This window comes from Euprymna scolopes, chromosome 19 (genome assembly GCF_053919585.1).
Source record: "Euprymna scolopes isolate OS-2025 chromosome 19, ASM5391958v1, whole genome shotgun sequence".
Lineage (NCBI taxonomy): Eukaryota > Metazoa > Mollusca > Cephalopoda > Sepiida > Sepiolidae > Euprymna > Euprymna scolopes.
Window position 1 is genome coordinate 122,640,702 of NC_136500.1, and position 24,916 is coordinate 122,665,617.

The 24,916-nt window shown below is 39.3% G+C and overlaps 1 protein-coding gene across 2 annotated transcripts in view; it reads right to left on the reverse strand.

Moving 5' to 3' along the window:
- LOC145239938 (uncharacterized) overlaps nucleotides 1-1,890 on the reverse strand; it is a 22,942-nt gene extending 21,052 nt beyond the window's left edge. For both annotated transcript variants that reach the window (XM_080103534.1, XM_080103533.1), the window contains exon 1: nucleotides 1,118-1,890. The gene's annotated coding sequence lies outside the window, so the exon portion shown is untranslated. The remainder of the gene's footprint in view (nucleotides 1-1,117) is intronic.
- Nucleotides 1,891-24,916: the final 23,026 nt, after the last annotated feature.

A 24,916-nucleotide genomic window follows, 5' to 3' on the forward strand; every position in this document is an offset into this window, starting at 1 on the left:
CTTCGATTGTTTAATTATCCCGCTTTTGAGTTTTGATATGTGAAATTCGGTGAATATGTTAAGTAAAATAATTAATTTAAGTAAAGCAAAACAAAAAAAAATTTTTTTAAATATTTATACGAAAAAAGCCATTTTAAAATCTTTGATAAATAAATTAACAATTTTTTTTTAGCGAGCCGAATAATGCATGACCATTATTAAACAGGGTATGCTTTGAAGAATCGATACAAAAAAAATCGATAAATATTGTGCCCTTTGTGTTAAAAATAGCATCATTTTTTCAATCCCGTTTGAAAACGTTTGCCGCCTTTCGACTACGGTGGACCAAACGCACTGAAATAAATTTTTTTTTATTCTGCTTTAAATTGCCCCCCCCCCCCATTTTGGGGAGCATGGCCCCCACACACATACACATTAAAAACCAAACTCATACAAATGGTCACCCATCTGGTACTGACCAGCCTCAGCTTAATAATACATTGAAATTTTCGTCACTGAAAAATAAGTTTTTTTTGGCCTGTTTGGTCTTCCATAGTGGGCTTTTTATCAAATGCAAACGTAAACAGTGTCGATCTAGACTCTACATCGACGCGAAATAACTGGTTGCCTATATGAATAAGTGGAATTATTTGAAATCCAGGTAATTATATTATAATATTTTTGCATATTCTCTTAGAAAATCATCCTAAATCTTAGTTAGACAACAAATAAATAAATTAATTAGTTCAAACCCCTTTTTTTTTTTTAATATTTATGTACGTTTTTTGTGCAAGACAAAAAATGTCAATTGTTAACTTTGGGGGAAAATTTAACATTTAAAATTTAATTAAAAATAGTAGAAAAAGTTTTACATTATTCTGTTTTCTATATGATAAAATTCAGGGTTTTATTTTTCTGGAAAAAAAAAGTTACTCAGAAATAATGGATTTTAATAAATGTAATTTTGTTTTAAAAAACAACAACAACTTGATTTTTCGGCCATTTTTGGCGGTGCAGGTGCATATATATATATATATATATATATATATATATATATATATATATATATATATATATATATATATATATATATATATATATATATTAATGTAAAAAAAGGAAAAAGATGCAAACTTACCTTTTTTTCCAAGAACTGAATACGAAAAGGATTCTGGATGAATTTGTATTTCAAAGCAGAAAATTCGTTTTGTTTGCTATGATTTCTTTATTAAATTGATGCAACTTTTGTTTTGCGTGTCAAATTCATTAAGAAATAAAATATATGAAAATATAAAAGAATCCAAATTAAAAGATGAAAAACACGATCTAAGCATGAAAATATTTAAAAAGAAAATCAACTGCTAAAGAACAATGAATTTAGGTCATCATGAAACGGTGTACTTATTATTTCGTTCTTCGTGTAAAATGTTCCTTCATTAGTCAAGTGTGCCAAATTTTTTCCTCTCTTTAGATTATATTTGCCAATATTTCAGCGTTGTTGGCATTTCTTTCATGAAGTTCTCTTTTTTCCATTTATTTTTTGTCAACTCCTTTTTTATGTCTAATTTAATAAATTAAATAAAGTAAGGTTCATTTAATAAATTAAATAAAGTAAGATAAGATATAAAAATCAGGTTCATTTTTGAAGACTGAGCATTTCATTATTATTTGAATTAGTCGTACTACTGTTAACAACCAAGAGTGAAGTGAAGTACCTGTTCTGATACTACAATCAGTCGAGGAGAAATGCTTCTTGACTGAGACCGTTTCTGTTTTTGTTCATATCCTGAGTGCCACTTTTTGGGGAGCTGGATTTTTCCTCACATTAAAAAAACCGACCTTGTATCTAACTCTGCCCTCGCAAGGAGGCACGTAAAATGAGAACTGTTGTCCGAATAATCCTAATACAACAACAACAACAACAACAACAAATATAAACAATACAAAAAAATATTTCAAACGGCTGAGTCAGTTAAATTATGAAAATAGATTTGAATCAAGAAAGTAAACTTAATTACATTATAAAACTTGCAACATATTGTTGTTTTTTTTTTGTTTTTTTTTACACAGTGATCACCACTTATCAAGGCCCGGAAGCCACTCAGGGATAAGGGTTATTGCAAGTACATCACGTTAGTGAGGAGATTTTATGAAGTGTTTAATTAGGGGGGCGGTTCATTAGATTTGAAGACATCCAAGTTGTAGTCCGGAGGGAAGCAGGCAGACGTTTTGATTTTTAGATTTATTATCATACTTGATTCGCTTAAACTTATTATTTCAAACTTATGTTGCTGATTAGCCTGCCTGTGAGAAAATAAAAATAAAAATAAAAATAAAAATAAAAATAAAAATAAAAAAAAGGAGATTGCTTACTTGGTGGCGCCGGCCTCGAGGGCGGAATTCTAATCTGAGTGGTTGAGAGAACGAGTCTCTTATAGACTTGAGGAGTAGGGGGAGGCACTATTCTTCTGTTATAAAAGAATTGTGTCTCTGACTAGTACCAGTTCTGTTAATGACTTACTGGTGAACGGTTGGCACAAATTAGTTACTCGCTGCTCGCCGTACTACAAAACTTGTTACTCGACCCAGTAGGGGGGGGTCGCATAGGGCATCCTTTGCAACCCCTCGGAGCTTACGCTATCACCGGGTAATCTACTTTACCCTCTAAATAGTTTTTTTTTCCACATCTTGCAAAGGATGTGCTGCTTACTCTTTCGTCTGTTAACTACTGTCATGAACGTCACGAAAGAGCAGCTCCTACGCAGAAGGGAGTCATTGACTCAGAAGATTCAGGGACGACTGAAGATGTGTCGTGATGGAGTTAGGCCATCGGCGTACTCATTCTTAAGGACGGAGATTCGACAATTCATTGTCGAGTTAGAGACTTGTATCACACAGCTGGAGTTAGGCTCCTTTGATGAGAGTACACCTGCCGAGATTGAGGGTGCTTGGCTGCCTCAACTAAAGGATTATTATGAAAACTTGGGCGATTTGGATCAAGCATACCGACAGCCAGAGCCCAGCCCTTACTCGGAATCTGCCTTTGAGTTCTCAAGGGCTTCTGCAACTACCGGGAGAGGTTCTTCCTTCATTGTTAAACCCCCACGTATACAGATCACAGGGCCTACATTTAGCGGACAGGAAATGGAGTCCGACCGAATGAGTTTCAGAAACTTCTTGACTAGGTTTGAGAACTGCGTGATCGGCATGGCCAATGATGCCGAGAGATTGAACTTCTTGAAGTGTTCACCCTCAGACAGAGCCTTGAGGCTGGTAAATCACCTGAGTTGCACTGACACCAATTACCAGCAAGCCATGGCTATACTGAAGAGGGAGTATCTGGACCTGGATGAAATCATTGACCAAATATTCCAGGATATTCTGGACTATATACCAAAGAAAGGTGGAGCCCTTTTTGAGCTGGGGGACTTCGTTTCTAGGACGGCATCGCTGTTGGAAGAGCTGGGGAATTCCTTTTCGTGTGACTTTTCTGTGGACGATTCTGGCGGAGCCAGACTGATGGCTAAGATTCTATTTAGGAAATTTCCTCTCGAACTGAAAGGGGAGATAATAGCGCTAACAAATAGACGGGTGCCACCTTTGTCCTCCATATTGAGACTAACTGGAGAAGCAATAAAGAGATTGCAGATTAAGGGCGGTGTCTCCACTGCATTTACATCAACAGTAAGACAGAATACGTCTCAAAAGTTTGGTAGGAGGAACGCTATTACTCCTTCTTTTCATGTGGATGTGAACAATTCAACTTCAACCGGGTATTCCCGCACGTTGCCACCCATTCTCTCAGTTACATTCTCTTGTGGACCAAAGACAGTGTCAGTGAATTGCCTACTGGACACGGGTAGCGGGCGGACATATCTGACGGCAGATGTACTGAGAACTTTGTGCCCAATCGAAACCCTTGGTGTCAATTGTCTGCTGAGATTGTCTACCTTTCTAGGTGAGTGTCAGCGTGGGTTCACAGAGGTAGTCCTGGGAGTTGACTTGGGTTCTGGAAGGACTGTGACATCTCCTGTCTTGGTAGGCGATGGTATGGACTTGTCGGTTCGAGTGGCCAACCTGGAATCTCTATTGCGTGTCTTTCAGGATGCAAAATATGCTTTGGCCGGCCAGTTTGAGACCGGAAAGGATTTAATACCGATCAAGGGAATAATTGGGTTAGACCTGATTGAACACCTGGACTCATTGAAGCTGATCCCGTGTTTGAATGGATGGGCCTTTGCAACCCCGCCTGGATTGGTCCCGTTTGGAGCAGTGGACTCTTTTTTCTTGGAAGATAAGCCCCTCTCTGAGGTTACTCACCTCTCGTTTAATTCGGTAATGGAACATACCCCCCAGGTCGATTCATCACATTTATGTTTTGTCCTTGAAACACAATCAACATACCTGGATCCCATGGCGGAGTGCTTTCCTGACAGTATGGTACAAAGAGGACTAGAACAAATGTTTACGTTGGAATCTCTGGGGCTTCCCAGTCAGGAGGACATTTCTGATTACGATAAAGTGCAGATGAAGCGATTTGAGGAAACGATAGAGCTTCGGGATGGAAGCTATTATGTGGAGCTCCCCTGGCATCATGATAGATTAGCCAGAGTCCCCTCTAATCATGCAACTTCCTTGCATGTTTTAGACCGGGTAGCAGCAAACTTGACTAAAAGAAAAATATATGATGAATATTTGGAGGTGTTTCGTCAGCAACAGGAGGACGGTATAATTGAAGAGATTTTTGTCTCCCCTCAGGAGTTCGACAAATATGTGTGGATACCACATAGACCAGTTTTCAAGTCGGACCCTACGGCAACTACCAGGATCAGACCAGTGTTTAACTGTAGTTTGAAGACAGGAGATGGATTATCGCTGAACGAAGCAGCATATTCTGGCGTTAACTTAACAGGGGACATCTTAAAGTTGTTGCTGGCCTTTAGAGCCAACAATTATGTGCTACTAGCAGACATTCGCCGAGCATTCCTAATGATTCGGCTTAAGCTGGAGGCGGATAGGAACCGGTTTTGCTTTTTTCTTAAACAAGGAGATTGTTTGCGCTGCTTCCGCTATACCACCTTGATATTCGGGTTTACCTCCAGCCCATTTGTGTTGGGGTGCATCTTAAAATTGCATGCGGCAAAATACCCTCAGGATGCTTGCCGCAGAATGATGGAGGACCGGTTTTATGTGGATAACCTTGTGGCATCCGTGGCAGACGCGAGTGAGCTTACTACATTGTATTCCCTTGTTAGAGAGCGTTTGCTGGAAGGGGGCTTTATTATCCAGTCATGCAACTCAAACAGTCAGGCGCTCCGCAATAGGATGAAGGAGGATGGTACTCTAAGTATCCATGAAGAGGAGTGGGAGAGAGTACTGGGCTACCGATACTCCCCACATTCGGAGGAGTTGTATGTCGCCCCGGTAAAGTGCAATCCTGACGTGACAACTAAGAGAGGTGTTCTTTCAGAGTCAGCTAAGGTCTTCGATCCGTTGTCCCTATGTCTCCCGGTTACTATCTGCAGTAGAGTGCTAATCAGGTCCATGTGGAAGAATGGTGCAGGTTGGGATGATCCACTCCAGCCAGCGATCTTGAGCGATTGGAGAGAACTAACCAGGGACCTTTCAGGCTTGAGTGATTTCCGTTTTTTGCGCAAGGCGCTTATGGCAGGGCTGCCTGGAGATATGTACCTGTTTTGCGACGCGTCCAAGGAAGCATATGGGTTTGCCATGTATATCATACAAAATGGTCGGTCATCCTTATTATTTGCGAAAGCTAAGGTGGCACCTATGAAGGACAAGACTTTGCCTGTGTTGGAACTAATGGCCGTTTTCCTCGCCTTCAAGTGTCTCCCCACAATCCTGGACAATTGTGAAGGATTTGTTCCCGAGAATTTGTGTATAGCCACGGATGCACAGGTGGTCTTGTCCTGGATTTTATCTCAAAACATGGCTAGCAAAAATGTTTTTGCAAAAAATAGACTTAAAGACATTCTGCAGATGAAAGTGGAGTTGGAGTCTCGCTATGGCTTGAAGACTCTCTTCAGATATGTTGATAGTACACTCAACCCGGCGGATTTGTTAACAAGAGGATTAACATTGAGAAAGTTCCAATCCAAGATGGAATTTTGGTGTTCAGGCCCTTCCTGGCTATGCGAAGGAATATCTCAATGGCCAGGACAGGATATGCCCTGTTTGAGTGAGATATGCCAGCGAATGACCCACAGTTCAGCAAATTGTTCTTTGATCCATGATCAAGAGTACACTTCGGCCATACCTTTTCAGAGGTTTTCCTCATTCTCTGGTTTACTGACTGTTACTGCCTTGGTGTTTAAGTTCCTAGCCATCCGATTTAATCGACAATGGGACTACAACTCTAAGGCAGCGATCTACCTTATGAAGACAGTGCAATGGCAAGAATTTCCCGTGGAAGTGGAGTACCTAAAGGAGCCGAGTGGTAAACCCATGCCAGTTAGGGTTCGTGCTCTGGATCTTTTTCTGGACCCTGACGGTTTGATTCGATCTCGGGGAAGAATCAACCAATCTTCCCACTTTGGTTATGAAGTTAAAAACCCCATTCTGATAGGGAAACATCATCCTGTTACCAGACTCATCATTTTAGATTGTCATGAAAGGTGTTGCCACCTTGGAACTGGGTCAACTCTAGCGGAGTTGAGGTGAAGCGGTTATTGGGTCCCGCAGGGTCGACAAGCTGTGAATAAGGTACTGGCTGTTTGTGCCAGATGTAAACGTTATAATTCAACGCCAGTGACGCCGAATGCTGCTGCTGCCCTGCCGTCACACCGTACCGATTTCAGAGTCCCCTATCAACACACTGGGATTGATTTTACTGGCCATCTTTGGGTGAGTGATGGTAAACGAGATACGAAAATGTACTTGCTCCTGTTCACTTGTTTGAATATCAGAGCAATACACATTGAAGTAGTTCCCAACATGAGCGTACCCGCTTTCTTCCAGGCACTGGTTCGATTTACTAACCGATATGGCGTTCCCGAAACCCTTTATAGTGACAACGCGAAAACGTTTATAGGAAGTGGAAAGATTTTCGATCGTCTCTCTCTTTTTACGGACTATCAAAGAAAATACGGTCCTTGTAAGTTAAAACTTAAAACCATTCCCTTGTTCTCTCCTTGGTATGGAGGAACATGGGAGCGATGTATCAAGACCATGAAGAATTGCCTATTTAAGATTCTTGGCAGGGGTAGATTGGATTACTTTACCCTTCTGACAGTGTTATCGGATATTCAGAGGTCTGTTAATAACCGGCCTCTTACTTACCAGGTGTCAGCCGACAAAAATGCTACTCCAATTACCCCTAATATGTTCCTTAAGCCCAATCAGAGCCCCGGGCTATTGATACGACTGGATAGAGAGGATAGAACAACCTTGTTGCCTCCCAGCAGGGAGAGGCTAATTCAAACCTTGGAACTTAGGGACCAATGTCTGACAGATTTCCACAAACTATGGTATGAGGAGTACCTGCTAGAGCTGGGAAGGAAGATTCCTGGTCGATCCCGACTCAGTACAAGAACCCGCCTCCAGAAGGATGATGTGCTGATTAAGAGTCCTTTGAAACCCAGACCGTTTTGGGTCTTAGGAACTATTACTGAACTGATTCCAGGCCATGATGGTGTCGTTAGAGCAGCACGTGTACAAAAAGGGGAGGGCTTGGAGGAAGTACATTCCCTGAAACATCTGTACCCCTTAGAGCTTTCTAGGACTCCTGAAGGACCTCCTGTTGCGGAGGGAGGGGAGACGTTGGATTCACCCCCTAGTGTTGAAGAGCAGGTCTGGTTGTGTCCCCTGTGCAGCTCTCCGCAGCAGAATCAGAATATGATCGGGTGTGACTCGTGCGACGATTGGTACCATTTCCGATGTGTCGGTATCGACTCAGAACCTCCCAACAGGCAAAAGTGGTATTGCCCAGAATGTGCGCCCCTTAAAAAACGACGGGGTAGACCTAGCCTGCTGCCTGCTTGATTGATATCTGGACTGATCGACTACTGCTATATTGTACTAACAGTTGTTTTTTGATTAAGTATTTTGGTGGTCTGTCATTTTTATGTAACTTTTTCTTTTTCTTTTCTCTCTTCTACCTTTTGTTTTCTTTTCTCGTTTTTGTCGGGAGTGTGTGAGAAAATAAAAATAAAAATAAAAATAAAAAAAGAAGATTGCTTACTTGGTGGCGCCGGCCTCGAGGGCGGAATTCTAATCTGAGTGGTTGAGAGAACGAGTCTCTTACAGACTTGAGGAGTAGGGGGAGGCACTATTCTTCTGTTATAAAAGAATTGTGTCTCTGACTAGTACCAGTTCTGTTAATGACTCTCTCCCTCTCAACGCTACGATTATTTGCTGCGATTATTTTGTAAGTTGTTTATCTCCTCTTTGTCTTTTTCCTTTTCTTCCTCTTCACTGAGACGGATTTTTTTTCTACACAACTTTTTCTTTCTCCTACTGTTTTTACTGTTATTTTTTTCTTTAAGTTTTGGGAACTTTTTTTAACCGTTTTTTAAACGGTTCGGCTATGGCCGCTTCCGCGAGCCAGACGCCCGTTGTTGTCACCATGGAGACGGAGAACATCGCAGCTGATACACCGAACCCGTGGACCAAACCTCCAAAGATAGACATTGACGTAAACCAGTTTGTTGAGAAGGCAAAACAATGCCTGGATCAAGTAACCAATACAGGACTCATCGTAAACATCCCGAAATTAGACGAAATTAAGAAAAGATGCCTAACATTATTCGTAGTGGATAGGAAGACAAAGAAGGTTATAAAAGCATCCGTCGACATCATCATAAACCTTCTGGCCAATGCAGGACTAAGGCCCTTACGCGTAATTAAGTGCAAGGGATACAATACATGGAGCGCACTCTTCAATTCCCCACAAGAGTGCCTCACTATTTCCCAAAAGGAAATCATCACCCAACAATTTATACTGAGAACTGAATACTTGGGGAAAAGACGCACCACAGTTTCTGTCTTCCATGTTCCACATTACATAGACGGCGAACACCTCGGCGCCTTTTTTCTAAAATTTGGAGAAATGGTCCACGTTGAGGTAGACGAGTTCCACGGCGTGTGGGCGTTCGATATTCTGCTGAACAGAGAAGATTTCCTGAACATCCCTTTCTTCCTTGAGGTAAGAGAAGAAAAACTCCCCATCATAGTGGCCGGCAGGAGACCCACCTGTTGGAGTTGCGGCGAAATCGGACACCTTACGTCCGAGTGCACCATTAAAAGACCGACGCCTAACTCCAAGAAACTAATAGGCCAGCACTTGGGAACCAACACACCACAAAGTGTTCCCGGCCAGCCTACCGCCAAAGCAACCAACACCACATATGAGACTCTCAGAGGAGAACCCTGGCAGATCGCCCCTGGGAAAAAGACCCCTGGACGGATATCCCTTGACGAAATGAGAGAAACAGCAATGCTTGAGCACGACCCCGGAAGGGAGAAATATATCGAGATTGTTAACCTTAAAAAAAAACTGGGCGCAAAAAAACAAACACCTCAATCCCCATGCAAGTCACCTTCACTTAAACAAAGAATAATCACCAACCCCATCACGCAGTCTCCCACAACATCCAAAACTCCTTCCCCTTGCAAAATACCTCCTCCAGTCACAACTCCTATCCTCCCCAAAATGCCGAAACTAATACCACTAAGCCCCCTTAAGAAACACAAATCCTCCACTCCTGTTCCAGCCATCTCTAAGTCCCCTCACAATACTCCTCCTGCATCTCCTGTAAAAACCCCTACTAACCCTACTAACGCACACACTGCCATGGACATCACCCCTTCACTTGAACAAAAGAAAAAAACCCTCTACCTCCCTGGAAAAGATATATGCATATTGAACACGGCTGCCATTAATAATAATAAGAATTTCAAGGGTGCAGACCTCACTAAATTAATTGATTTCAGGGAGGTAGGGGGAAAACTAATAGACATCCCCTCCAACTTCCCTAAAGCAAAACGTATTTTAACGGTAGTCCGGAAAAAAGAAGAAGCCAAAGATTTATGGCAAATGCTGGAGGAGGCAAACAAGTCATTTAATCTTTCCCCTCCCCTAGCTATATTCAAAGACACTGATATCAAAAACCTGAAAAAATGTTGTGTTGGGAGGGTCCCGGTTAAAATGCACCCCTCCCTATATAGGATAGCAAAACTAACCTATCCTTTGCATGTCGGTGGTATCTCTCGTGACGGCCTCATCGATACTACGATGGGTACTTACTCCCTCACGAGAGCAGTCGGCATGCTCACGACCGCGATGTTCGTTCCTGGTTCCCAACCCTAAGGCACCACCATGGATCTCAAGCTTGCTAGTTTAAATGTCCGAGGGCTAAGGGCCGACTCGCGCAAATGGCGCTTGAGTTTGGACCTGCAGCACCTTGGAGTGGATATCTGTTGTGTGCAGGAAACCCACCTTATTCCTGGTGACCATTTGGGTGCACTGTCTAAGACCTTTGAGGCTTACTCAGCGCACTATAATTCTCGCTCGAGAGGGGTTTCCTGGCTAGTTAAAAGGTCTCTAGATGCGTCGTGTGACCCGTGTTACTTGGATCCGGAGGGAAGACTATGTGTTTTGGATGTTACCATAAAGGGTAGGGCATTACGTCTTATTGGGGTTTATGCGCCCAATAGCCATTCTGAGCTGGCTGGTTTTTTTCGGCGGATCGAGCAGTTCATAGATGTTTCCAGAACGGTTATCTTAGCGGGAGACTGGAACGCCGTCCTGGATCCCGAGTTAGATCGATTTGGGTTAACATCTAGGGGAACTAACAGAGATCGGGATGCTGTTGTATTTCATGAATTTGTGGATAAGTTTGATCTTATCGACAAATTCCGAAATGAAAAGCCCTGTGACTTAGTGTGGACTTGGACAGGTAGAGGCGGCTCCGATTCGATACAGCTCTCGAGCTATATCGACCGGTTCTTAGTTAGGCGAGTCGACGTAGGAGTATTGGATTGTCCAAGTTTCCACAATATAGTTTACTCGGATCACAGACTTGTTCGTGTACGGGTAAACTTAGATAGACCTAAGCCTAGATTAGCTGGTTACTGGAAGCTCAACACGTCGTTGTTCGATGTGAAGGGCTTCCGTGACGGGCTATTACTAACCCTACAGCGGGAATTGACGGGGGCAATTATTGGGAATAAGTGGTGGGTAAAAGTTAAGGAAGCCATTAGGTCCTTTGCTGCTGACTTTAGCAAAAGACTCAAACTAGATTCTAGGGCAGCTAAAGTGACACTAGAGTCTAGACTAGATCGGGCGGTGGAGGAGGGGGATAGTGCTAGCGTTAATATAATTAGGGCTCGGCTTGCCTCCCTTGCTGAAAAGGAGCACCAAGCCTTAGCGATTAGGGCTAGGTTAAAAAGAATGCCCCAGGAAGCAACAAACATGGCCGCTGAACTGCGTGCAGAGGAGCTTAGGAAAGCGGCTGATAGGCACATCGCTCGTGTCACATTGCCGGACGGGCGTACCGTGACCACAAACCAAGGTGTGCTGGAGGCGTTTAGATCTCATTTCCAGGAGCTTTTTTCCATGGAACCCGGTCTGTCATTAGAACAGTTCGACACCTATTTGGCTGACTTTTCTCGTCTTTCGACGACCGAAGCGGCTAGGTGCAAAGGTGGCATAACGGAGGATGAAGTCATTGAAGCCTTGAAGCGGGCCGGCCTTAAGTCACCAGGGATCGATGGTCTTCCCTACGAAGTGTATTTGAGGTTGTCGCACATCTTTGTCCCCTTACTGACGGTTTTGTTTAACTCATGGTTTAGGAACGGCTCAATCCCCAAGTACTTTACCATGGGTGTGATAAAGCTTGTTCGTAAAAGCAAAGATGGTGGGGATGGGTTAGGTAATTTCAGGCCCTTAACGATGCTTAACGCTGAGTTAAAGATTTTGGCCAAGATTCTCGCAAATCGTCTGCAGCTTGTCCTGGCTCGTCTTATTAGCCCCGAGCAAACGTGTGCCGTGAAAGGCAGGACAATCCAGGATAACTTGCACTCGATACGCCTGATGATAGAAAAAGTCGACACTGAGGCCGCGCTGATCAATTTAGATCAGTCCAAAGCCTTCGATAGGGTTGACCATCGGTACTTGGGGGCTGTTTTATCGGCGGCCGGTTTTGGCCCGCAATTTTGCTCTTGGGTTCATCTTCTCTATGCTAACCCCGCGGTGATGGTAGAAGTAAATGGGAAGAGGTCGAGACCCTTCAGTTTGTCACGTTCCATTCGTCAAGGGTGCCCGTTATCACCCATGCTATATGTGCTTGCGATCGAGCCATTTTTGCGCAGGCTAAGGGTGAATCCGGTCCTACGCGGAATCACTTTGCCAGGTGTGAATGCCCAGGCGAAGTACTCCGCCTATGCCGACGACGTAACTGTGCTTGTAACGAGCAGTGCTGAGATTAGTGTCGTTGGTGTAGAAATCAGATTGTATGAAACGGTAACAGGGGCCAAAATTAACTGCGACAAGTCTTCGGGTTTGCGCATTGGTGCCTGGAGGGGTATGCCCCTTCAGGGGCCCTTTAGTTGGAGCGATGGGCCTTGCAAGATACTCGGCGTCTGGTTTGGTCCTGACCTCCAGCTGGAGAAAAATTGGTCGGAGGTTCTGAAAGCGGTACGGTCTGCAGCTTCACGGTGGATCAGTAGAAACTTTTCATTAAAGGGGCGAGCAGAGGTGTGTAATACCCACATCTATCCAATCGCTATTTATCGTCTATCAGTGCTTCCAATCCCGTCAGATACACTGCTATATTTGCAGAGGGCTCTTTTCAACTTCTTATGGCTTGGAAGGGCCCCTAAGGTCTGTCGCGATGTCTGCTACCTACATCCTTCTGAAGGCGGTCTAGGTATGCCAAACGTGGAGATTCGGCTATACACGCTACGGCTCTACTACCTAGATCGAATGTGCACACAAGATAGGGAAAACAGTGGCCTCTGGATGGAGGACACTAAGAAAGCCTTCCCGGCTTTGAGAGGGGTGCACTACTCCGAGGGGGAGGCACACAGGTTGCCCCGAGGTGAATGTCCCTTCTATCGCGAGTGCCGGCGCGCACTGAAGTCCCTCTTAAGAGTGAAGGAAAGCCTCTCTAACACTCTGCTGTTGTCCCGAAAGGCATTATATCGGGTTTTAGTGAGGGGATCCGTAACGGATGTCATCGGTGGGAGGCTCCCTTTGACGAAGGAGCAGCTCCGCTCAATCTGGCCTTGGGCGCCTGGGTCAGGATGCCTCACTAACGACGAGGCTTCCCTGACCTGGCTGGTAATTCGGGATGCTCTCTGGGTCGGTAAGAGACTCCACTCAGCTGGCTTGGTGGACTCGCCTATTTGTAAACGGTGCGGCGATGAGGACGAGACTTTATGTCACGCCTTCGTTTATTGTCGCATCGTGACGCCGCTGATTGAGTTTGTTACAGGTCTCATGGTCCGCATACTAAACACATCCTCATTAACTTTGGTTCCTATTAATGTCTGTAGAAATTGGGCTCCGACAACGGATAGGCTCAGAAAAGATTTGTGTTTGACCTTGCTAGCTGTGATGAGAGGTGTTATCTGGAACACACGTATGAAAGTGGTCTATGGATCTGAGGACTTTGCTCCCCTCGACCTTATACGACTCTTCCGTCATTATTTTAAGGATCGTATCAAGGCCGAGAGAGTTAGACTCTCTCCGTCAGATTTTGTTGAAAAGTGGGTGTCAGTTGCGCGTGTGTGTCGGGTGAGAGAAGCAAGTGACAGGAACGAACGTCAGCCCTGACTCGTTTTTAGTCCAGAGTAGGTCACGATATAGGCAAGAGTAGGACAATTATTTAGGCTTCTTTGTTCATAACCTAGCTAGTGTGTGATAGCGATCATTAGGCCCCTTTTAAGTTTGCCCCTGCGTTTTTTTTTTTTTTTTTTTTTTTTAACCCCACTCCCCTTCCAAATTAGGTGACAGATCGCTTGATTCGCCAGAGATGCGGGTTCCCTTTCGAAGTTTTCGTAAGAGGTGTTTTAAATAAAGCGTTCGGACCCGCATCACCCTTTCGACTGGCGAATCGGTGCATCTGCCATAGTTTAACAACGGGGGGGGGGGTCTTTTGTTACTAACATTGTAAATATCTCATTTGTATCTTGTATATAAAATTTTTATCTTCCCAAACCCCCCCTTTCTTATGGGTTTTAATTAGGTTATCATGGTATGATGTTCTTATGGTGATTGATGAAGGATGTATACGCTGATGGATGTATAGTATGAATGTGGTATTATGGTGTAAGTAGAGTGAAAGTAGGAACTAGTTAGGTTAGATTAGTTAGCACTAGTCAGAGAAGACCGTCCTTTCCCCTCCCCCATCTTCGGCCTTGTGCCAAATTTTTCTGATTTTTTACTTTGTAAATTTTCCGAAAATAAATACCTTCTGTTAATGACTTACTGGTGAACGGTTGGCACAAATTAGTTACTCGCTGCTCGCCGTACTACAAAACTTGTTACTCGACCCAGTAGGGGGGGGGGGTCGCATAGGGCATCCTTTGCAACCCCTCGGAGCTTACGCTATCACCGGGTAATCTACTTTACCCTCTAAATAGTTTTTTTTTTTCCACAACATACAATCAGCACGCCGCGAACAGCAATAAAACTGTAGTATCTGTTCCTGACTTTTATGCTCATGTCAGTCATGTTTCTATGTTAAACATTAAACAGCTAAATTCTTAGGAGAGTCTTAAACTAATAAAAGGCATTAACTCCTTCTTTGAAAAAGAAGTAACTAATTAAAATGGCGCCGAAACAAGGTAATTCCAGCTTTTTTTTTCTTTTTTTTTTTTTTTCAAGTGAGCCACGCCCACGCTCTGAAGCTGTTTCCGTATTAAACGTTAAATGCTTAAATTCTTCGGAGAATCATAAACTAATAAAAGACACTTATTTCTTCTTTTTTTTAAATTTTTTGTTTTTGTTTGTTTTTTTTTGTTTTTTTTGTTTTTTTGTTTTTTTGCTTTTTTTATAGATTCACCTTTACTCACAGTGTAAAATAGTGTTTAAGTATTTTTGGTTGTTTTGAAATTAGTTTATTTGACTGTCGAGATTTGTACACGTTTTTATAAAATGTTTATGAATCCGAAGGCAATACTCTAGAATGGAAGTGTAGCAACTGTTTCTCATTTATGTACTCATAGCAAGCATGTTTCGTATTATCATTATCATAGCAATTTAAAGTCATATTTTGTTGAAATTTGGGTACTTATACAGTTTAATGACGACATTAAAAAATGGAAATATTGAAAAAAAATTTTTTGTACGTACCTGTTATAGACTGAAGTTCTTCGAAAAAAAAATTCACTTCATTTGATCAAGTAGTTGTTTTTTTTTTTACAGCGAAAAACAATTATTTACCACGACGACGTCAACGTGCCCATTTTGGAAATGTACCTAGCAGAATACCTCCATTTTAGGCCAGATTTCGCAATCTAGCCTTTTTTTTTTTTTTCGCCAGAATGAGATGCGCACATCACATCTGCAATTTTTTTCCGCTTTTTTTTTTTATTTTTAAAGCAGAATACTATTGAATATGCCAAGAAATTGAAGAATGCAAAGAACTGAAGAATTTTTTACGCGATTATTTTCGAAACATGCGCAGTAGTGTTTACCGATGTATTGGAAAATTCAAAATGGTGCCCGACACTCTCTTTAACATGGTAAGTTTGGGAAAGGTGTTATAAATAATAAACTACACAAAATACTATTTAAAAAACACCGAATATATGTCAACTTATGTCACGGTAATATATATTGAGCGAATTTCTAACAGTACTTTGTCTAGTTTATTATTTATAACGTCTTTTCCTGAAGTTACTGTGTTAAAGAGAGACTCTGGCGCCATTTTGAATTTTCCAATACATCGGTAAACACTGTATGCTTTTCGAGCTGAATAAACATGTTACATTGAATAAAAACACTAAAAACATATCCATATACAGTAATACAAACCCTAAGTTTTTTTTTTTTTAAATTCGAAAATTTCGGTTGCACATTTCTAATTTTTCTAATATTTTATTCTTTTTATTTTCTTCTGTTACAAATTAAAAAAAAAAAAAAAAAAAAAAAAAAAAAAACACTCCAAAAATGGCATCTGTCTTCGCAAAAAAAAAAAAAAAAAAAAATTCTCATTCTGGTGGAAAAAAAAAAGGGCTAGATTGGCCTAAAATGGAGGTATTCTGCTACGTAGGGCAGTTACCTGCCCTTGGGGAAAGTTACCTGCCCTTATGAAATTCCTGGGCGCTGCGATAACATTTCCAAAATGGCCACGTTGACGTAGCCGTGATAAATAATTGTTTTTCGCTGTAAAAAATAAAAACTACTTGATCAAATGAAGTGAAATTTTTTTTCGAAGAACTTCAGTCTATAACAGGTACGTACAAAAAAAATTTTTTTCAATATTTCCATTTTTTAATGTCGTCATTAAACTGTATAAGTACCGAAATTTGTTATGAGTTGCATCATCCGGTGATGTTGTCATCAAAGGGACATAACTATCCAAAAGTGTTACTTACGGTATAGAAATGAGGAAAAAGCTGGCGAGTTTATTAATTATATGTTCTGTTTTATTAGCACGTATACTTTCACCCGCAAACCGAGGAATTTGACAGCATTGCATCGGGCAACGAAAAGATAGATAAAAATGAAATCACAAACAAGCGATTGTATTTTTTTTTTTTTTTTAGGGAACAGCTCAGGGTTAAAAAAAAAAAACAACAATTTAAAAAAAAAAAGGTAAGAAGTTAATAATGACCAGTGGTGGTTGTTATGTCAGGTTTCTATTAATAATAATAGGACAAGGATATGTGACCGTTCAAACCAACATGGCCGACTGACCAAGTCTCGTTTATTCACGTTTACGTCCGAGAGTTTACATTATAAACATTGAACAAAGGGGGACAACTCCCACCGATCCAAGGGACATAACAGTGGTTCCCGACATTGACTTTGCATGCTGACCAGAACACACAACCAGCATTCGTTGGAAGAAATGGACAAACTCTAAACACTATTCATTGCTTTAGACATTAACAACAACAAATGGAAAGCAATTGTTCTTCATTACGCGATGAAGGTTTAGTATTTTTCAAATTTTTACAGAAAACAGAAAGAAATAGTAGCGACAACTATCGCATAAGATGGTTCTATTATATCATGTAGCGGTCTAGGGTATAGAAGGAAATGCGTGTTCATCTCACGGTCGGGTGTCGCCAATTTGTATTGGGGGTGCAAAATAAGGAAAATGAATTGCATTGAGAAAGAGACGAACTACGTGTTAAATTGAATTAAACGAACTAGAATTTATTTCATGAAGAAACACATGAATGAAAAGGGTACCGCACACGTTTAGTTGGGCGTGTGTCGTCTCTCGCTGTGTACTGGTGAGAAGGAAAGTCTATTGTTGTAGAGAGAGAAAGAGAGAAAGTCAATCCAGTTCAGTGTGTGTCTCTCGCTGTTAGCTGGTGAGAAGGAAAGTTTATTGTAGTATAGAGAGAGAGAGAGAAAATGAGAAAAAGTCGATCCAGGCCATGGAGATAGAAAACATATAAGGTGTACATACTGTCTGTTAACTCTTGCCCCCACACATACAGTAACAGGGGACATGACGTGCGTGGGCGCGCGCACCTCCCGAAAGGGAGGCGGCTGGTTCGTTGAACCGTTCAGCTCGGAAGCTAGTCCGAAAAGGGCTGGAAACAGCTTGTCTCTTGCTTTTATAGTTGTTTCCGGTGGTCTTTTGCGCATGTGTGGATTTCCTTTGAAATGTGCGTACATGTGCGCATATGTGAGTACATGTGTGTACGTTAGTGTGTGTGTGTGTATGCACGTGAATGTGAGTGTATATATGCGAAGTGAATATATATACATGCGTGGACGTGTGTGCATATGTTTGTGTGCGCATATGTATATGACATGTAATATGGCTTGAGATGTGAACACGTGTTTCTGTGGGAGACTAGAAAAGGCTCCCACAATAATCCCCTTCCTAGGAGAGGAAAAAAAATATGCAGTGTATATTTTTTTTTTAAGTGTTGTTTTCGGCAATTGACTTTTTGTCCTGTTTTTTTTTTCCTAGGAGAGGAAAAAAAATATGCAGTGTATATATTTTTTTTTTTAAGTGTTGTTTTCGGCAATTGACTTTTTGTCCTGTTTTTTTTTTCCTAGGAGAGGAAAAAAAATATGCAGTGTATATTTTTTTTAAGTGTTGTTTTCGGCAATTGACTTTTTGTCCTGTTTTTTTTTTTTTTTTTGCTGTTGGTGTGGTTGTTTAAAAAAACGTCAGAAACAGAGTGTGTTCATAAAAAAAAGTATTTACTTATGCGTGGAAAAGGCGCTTACTCTTTTTTTTTAGGCTGACATTTGTGTTGTTTGTTTTTTTTTGTTGTTGTTTGCTGACATGTGCAACGAGTTGCTTGGATAGTGAAGTGAATTGTTCGTTTGGAAGGAAAATATTTTGTTTCGTGTTGACGTTGTGTGTCAAGTTGACAGTGTCTTCGCAAATGAGTCCGTGGTAGTGTGTGTATATTGTCTGTACGGGCATTTGTTGTGCATTCGTTCGTGTTGAACGGGTTTCCAGTTGCCGTTGTCTTCACATGTGAGTCTGCGGTAGTGTGTGTACATTGTCTGTACAGTCGTTTGTTGTGCATTCATTCGTGTTGAACGAGTTTCCAGTTGCCAGTGTCAATGAAACTTCCAGTTGTGAGTTTATCCGTGTGCGTGGTGCATCTCAACTCATTGTTAATTCGGCTTCTTCCTATGTGTTGATAGGGATATCCTGTAATTGTTTCTTTGTTGTTGCGTCTGCTGTGCGGGAGAGAATTGCATAAGCCTATGTGATTTTGCTCCTCGCGTTTGTTGCAGGGTAATGTCAGGAAACCATACAAAATGTTTGTCGAGTTCAAATTTTTTTTTTAATTCGGTATGAAGTTGACAGCTCCGTGTTTATTTTTCTGCCGAGTCTGACGAAAGGTTTCGTCATTGTAGTTCGTTGAGGTTCTTGTCGGTAGTAGGTCACTTGTCTTTCTTTGTTGAATTGTTCTTTTTTTTATCCAATAAAACGCGCTTCTCGCTCAAAACAATTCCTTTCAAAAAAAGAAAGGTCACCATGCATGTTCGTTTCAGGTCACTCGAGCGCCAGTTTGTTGCAGGACTTGTGGATTAGAAGAAAATGTGTGTTTGTCTCACGTTCGGGTGCCCCCATTTTGTGGTGGACTGGTGTAGGGTATAGAAGGAAATGTGTGTTCATCTCACATTCGAGTGTCACCAATTTGTAGTGGTGGTTCATGTACGCGTATGTGAGTACATGTGTGTACGTTAGTGTGTGTGTGTATACACGTGAATGTGAGTGTATATATGCAAACGTTAATATATCTATTTGTGTGTACATGTGCGCATATGTTTGTGTGTGCGTATGTATATGACAAGAAATATGGCTTGAGATGTGAACGCATGTTTTTGTGTGACACTAGAAAAGGCTCTCACAATACTCCCCTTCTTAGGAAAAAAATATGCAGCGTATATATATATATATATATATATATATATATATACATATATATATATATATATATATATATATATATATATATATATATAGAGAGAGAGAGAGAGAGAGAGAGAGAGAGAGAGAGAGAGATATTTGTAAGTAATATTTTCGGCAGTTGACTTTTCGTCCTGTTTATTTTTGTTTTTGTTTTTTTTTTTATGTTAGTGTGGTTGTTTAAAAAAACGTCAAAAACGGAGTGTGTTTGTAAAAAAAGTATTTACTTTCGCGTGAAAAAGGCGCTTACTCTTTTTTTTTTGTTTTTAGGTTGACATTTGTTTTGTTTGTTCTTTTGTTGTGTGCTGAAATGTGCAATGAATTGCTTGGATAGTGAAGTGAAGTGAATTGTTCGTTTGGAAGGAAAATTTTTGTTTCGTGTTGACATCGTGTGTCAAGTTGGCAGTGTCTTTGCAAATGAGTCCATGGTAGTGTGTGTACATTGTCTGTATGGGCGTTTGTCGTGCATTCATTTGTGTTGAACGGGTTTCCGATTGCCGTTGTCTTTGCATGTGAGTCTGCAGTAGTGTGTGCACATTTTCTGTACGGGCATTTATTGTGCATAAATATTTATGTCTCAGCAGTAGAGTGAAAAGCATATCTTATTTTTCTTTTATTAATATTATTGGAATTTTTTCCTTTTTCCCCCTTGTACACATTTTTGTGAATTTTTCCATGGATTTCTGCCTTTGGATTATTTTGGACCATCTTCCAATTACGGGATTTCCTTGGATTCTACTTGTGCAAATGGAAATTCAATTAACATTCATGAAGTTATATATTTGGATTTTACCGTCACTGGATTATTTATCTTCCACCAGACTATCCGTTCACATGTAATCACCTTTTTCTTCACCATATTCCCTCTGCTTCACTTTTTTGTTATCAAGTAAGATCTTTGACTTACTTGTTGTTTCATCAAATACTTTTGCATGCAAAGTCCGATCCCGCATTTTACTAATTCCTAGCCTCTGATGAGAAGGAAAGTATTTCTTTGAAACTCCACAGATTAAGGACTATCCACTTATCTAGTGTTTCCTTTTCAGATTAAATATGTTTTAACTCTTTTTCAAAGTGTTTTTTAACATGTTTTATTAACTGTTTGCTCGTATATATATATATGCTCTGACTACACATTGAGCACTCTAGTCCGGTTTTTTCACCACTGGTAAATATATATATGAACAAATGATTAATAAAACATGTTAAAAGACATCTTGAAAAAGAGTTAAAAACATATTTAATTTTAAAAAAGGAAGCACAAGATAAGTGGATAGTCCTTAATCCGCGGAGTTTATATATATATATATATATATTAATCTCGATTGTTTATCTTGTGATTTTATTATGCATAAAAATTGCCTCGGTCTAGAAGGATTTCTCTTTTTACTGACCTCCTACCTACATCGCACTTTAAATAAATCTTGAATTGTATTAAAAACGCACAAAGAAAGATAAACACACACACAGTGTACATAAAAATTAATCTTGGTCGCAAAAATCCGAACAAGTCAGTTATTTTATCTTTGTTTCTGCCATTAATACTTTGGTTATGATAATCTCATTTCAATTTTTTCTTTTAATTGTGTATTTTTTAATTGACATCATCCGAAATTATCTGTTATAACGTCGGTTTATTTATTTATTTGGTATTATTTTACGACCTGCCCCAGCATAGTATAAACACCCCCAACCACCCAAGTTAAGAACGGCTTTCGGAATAAACACCTCCCCACGTTAAGAACAGCTTTTGATGTAAGGGGTGTTATTCTGAAAGACGTTCTTAGCATAGGGAGGTTGGAGTGTTTATAATATGCTAAGGCCGGGCACGTTGTAAAAATTTACCATTTATTATTATTATTATTATTATTATTATTACTGGTTTTATTAATAATTGTATTAAAAAGTTCTGTAAATATATAAAAAGAACTCACACAGAAAGACACTTATTTATTTAAATATATTTTGTTACTTACATTAAAAAGTTTTGTTACTTACTAATATATTTTATTACTTACATTAAAAAGTTTTGTTACTTACTAATATATTTTATTACTTACTACTGCGAAGTTTTGCTTAAATAGAAAAAAAGTTGTTGTTTTTTTTAATCCTTAAAAGTTTTGTAAATATTTAATATTAAAGAAAATGTTTTGTAAATATTTTTTTAAAAAATCTTGCTCGAAAGCATTCGGACATGTCTGCTATTTGACGTGTTTACAAACAACCAACGGCAATGTTAAGGTCGAACAACCGGTCTCACTTGAAATGTGCGCCTATCTTTGTCGTCTGCTACCGGGGTATCTAATCTCTACTTGATCCTTAAGTTCATACTTAAAAAGATATTTACGAAAAAAAAAAACTCCAAATTTTTATTAAATATTCCCTATGAACATTTTTTTTTTTTAATTATTATTACTTTATTTTGCCTTTCTTTATTTTCAATAATTATGTGATTATAATTTGCCCATCTAAAGTTGTGAAACATGTAAACAAACTTCTGCTCGATACCGGTGTTAACCTTTAAGATTTAAGACTTTTAGTGATTACATGGTTCAAGGCTATCTGTATAACTAAACAGCAAATCTGCCGATTGTTCTGTCTACAGTTCTCATCTGGGATGTTAACAATGGTTTGACCTAATTCAAATAATAATGAAATGACAATTTTCAAAAAAAAAAAAAACTCGATTTTTAAAGCCTCATGTATCCTATTTATTTTAATAAATTAGACATACAAAAAAGAAAAGACATTTTATAATGAAATCCCAACGGATTGAAAAATACAATCAAAACTTGATAGGGAAACAATTCGGCACACTAAGCGGACATTTTTATACGAAGAACGAAAAAATGATTACACCGTGTTACGATGACTTAAATTCATTGCTCTTTAGCAGTTGATTTTCTGGGTTTGTACTACTGTACACATAGATTCGAAAAAGTGGTCAAAAATTAAAATATACAACAAAGAAATATTAACAGTAGCTATAAAAGTTACTTTGAAATCTACCTGAATCATTTATTAGTGTTTTTAAGTAGTTTTAAACGCTGTTTATTTGATACCAAATATTAACTTTTTACGAGTCGTAAGAATTCAAGATGGCCAAAATTAATACCCCCCTTCTTCTTCACAGAGAGAAGCCTCGTTTTCAAATTATAGTTCGCGCATATTTTTTTTGGGGGGGGGGAGCTTGCCTCGTTTTCAGCACGTGTCTCTGCGGACATATGTATCTGCGGACATTTTGCGTTTACATTTTTTTGTTTACATTTTTTAGAAGTTCCGTCCTCGTAATGAAAGTATTTGTAAACATTACATTTAATTTAGATATTTATTGCGCACAAATACTTTTTAGTTTTTTTTGTTTTATTTTGGGAGGGGGGGGATAACATATAAAGTGGTCAAAACGGTAAATATTTTTTTAAGTTTACATTTTTAAGAAGTTTTGGTACTAGTGCAGAGTAGAGTGACCGGGACGTAAATAATAACGCTATTATTTAAAAAGCCATTCTTAACATGGGGAGGGGAGAGTGTTTTGTACCTATTCTATACTTTAACCTTACAATTGAATAAAAAACACACCATAAAACTTTAATTAAACTTGGAAATACGATTTGACACGGTAAGTTTGGGAAAAGGAATTATCAATAAAAAACTAGAAAAAATACGGTTAAAAACTCGCTCAATATATGTTTCCGTGACATAGGTTGACATGTATTCAGTGGGTTTTTAACAGTATTTTGCATATTTTTTTTATTTTTACCTCCTTTTCCCAAACTTACCGTGTTAAAGAGAGAGTCGGTCGCCATTCTTAATTTTCCAATACATCGATAAACATTGTATATTTTTCGAGCTGAATAAACATGTTACATTAAATAAAAACACTAAAACATACCCAGTTAGGTAGAAAAGTAACTTATCTTGTTTTGATAACATTTATTTGTTATATATTTGTTTTTTGACAACTTTTTTGAATCTATGTGTACAGTAATACAAACTCGAAACGGAAGGTTGTGCCCATTGACATCAGTGACAATTCACTGAAATCCCTATAAGCAATCTGCGCTTGAGCCATTTTTTTTTTTTTTTTTTTCAGAAATTGGAAGTTGTTAGGTTGCAGAAAAATACAGGAATCGATGGATATAAATTTAAAAGAAGTTTCGGAAAAGTGTATGATATGAATTTAAGTTTCCGAAAGGTGTATGATATGAATTTAAGTTTCCGAAAGGTGTATGATATGAATTTAAGTTTCCGAAAAGCGTATATTACTGGATAAAACATGCAGAAAAATCGTGAAAATGTGATATTCGTTTTCAGCACACCCGAAAATCCCTCGAAAACACGTTTCGAGTTTGTATTACTGTACACGGAAACATATATTGAGCGAGTTTTTAACCGTATTTTGTCTAGTTTTTTAATGATAATTCCTTTTCCCAAACTTACCGTGTCAAATCGTATTTCCAAGTTTAATTAAAGTTTTATGGTGTGTTTTTTATTCAATTGTAAGGTTAAAGTATAGAATAGGTACAAAACACTCTCCCCTCCCCATGTTAAGACTGGCTTTTTTAAATAATAGCGTTATTATTTACGTCCAGGTCACTCTCTGCAGCAGTACCAAAACTTCTTAAAAATGTAAACTTAAAAAAATATTTACCGTTTTGACCACTTTATATGTTATTCCCCCCTCCCAAAATAAAACAAAAAAAAAAAACTAAAAAGTATTTGTGCGCAATAAATATCTAAATTAAATGTAATGTTTACAAATACTTTCATTACGAGGACGGAACTTCTAAAAAATGTAAACAAAAAAAAAAAATTTAAACGCAAACTGTCCGCAGAGACATATGTCCGCAGAGACACGTGCTGAAAACGAGGCAAGCTCCTCCCCACCAAAATATGTGCGAACTATAATTTGAAAACGAGTCTTCTCTCTGCGAAGAAGAAGGGGGATATTAATTTTGGCCATCTTGAATTCTTACGACTCGTAAAAAGTTAATATTTGGTATCAAATAAACAGCGTTTAAAACTACTTAAAAACACTAATAAATGATTCAGGTAGGTTGCAAAGTAACTTTTATAGCTACTGTTAGTATTTCTTTGTTGTATATTTTAATTTTTGACCACTTTTTCGAATCTATGTGTACAGTAATACAAACCCTAAAATTTAAATATGTTTGCAAAAAAAAAATAAAAACAAAAACATGTTTAAAATTAAAATATAGCAAAAACATTTATTCTTATTTCAAGGGTGCCATAATATACATTTTGTGCTTCCGTAACTGGGTAGAGAGACATTAACGTCACCTATAGGCAAACGGAGGAAACGGGTCTCTCTTTCTTCCGGATTACCCAAA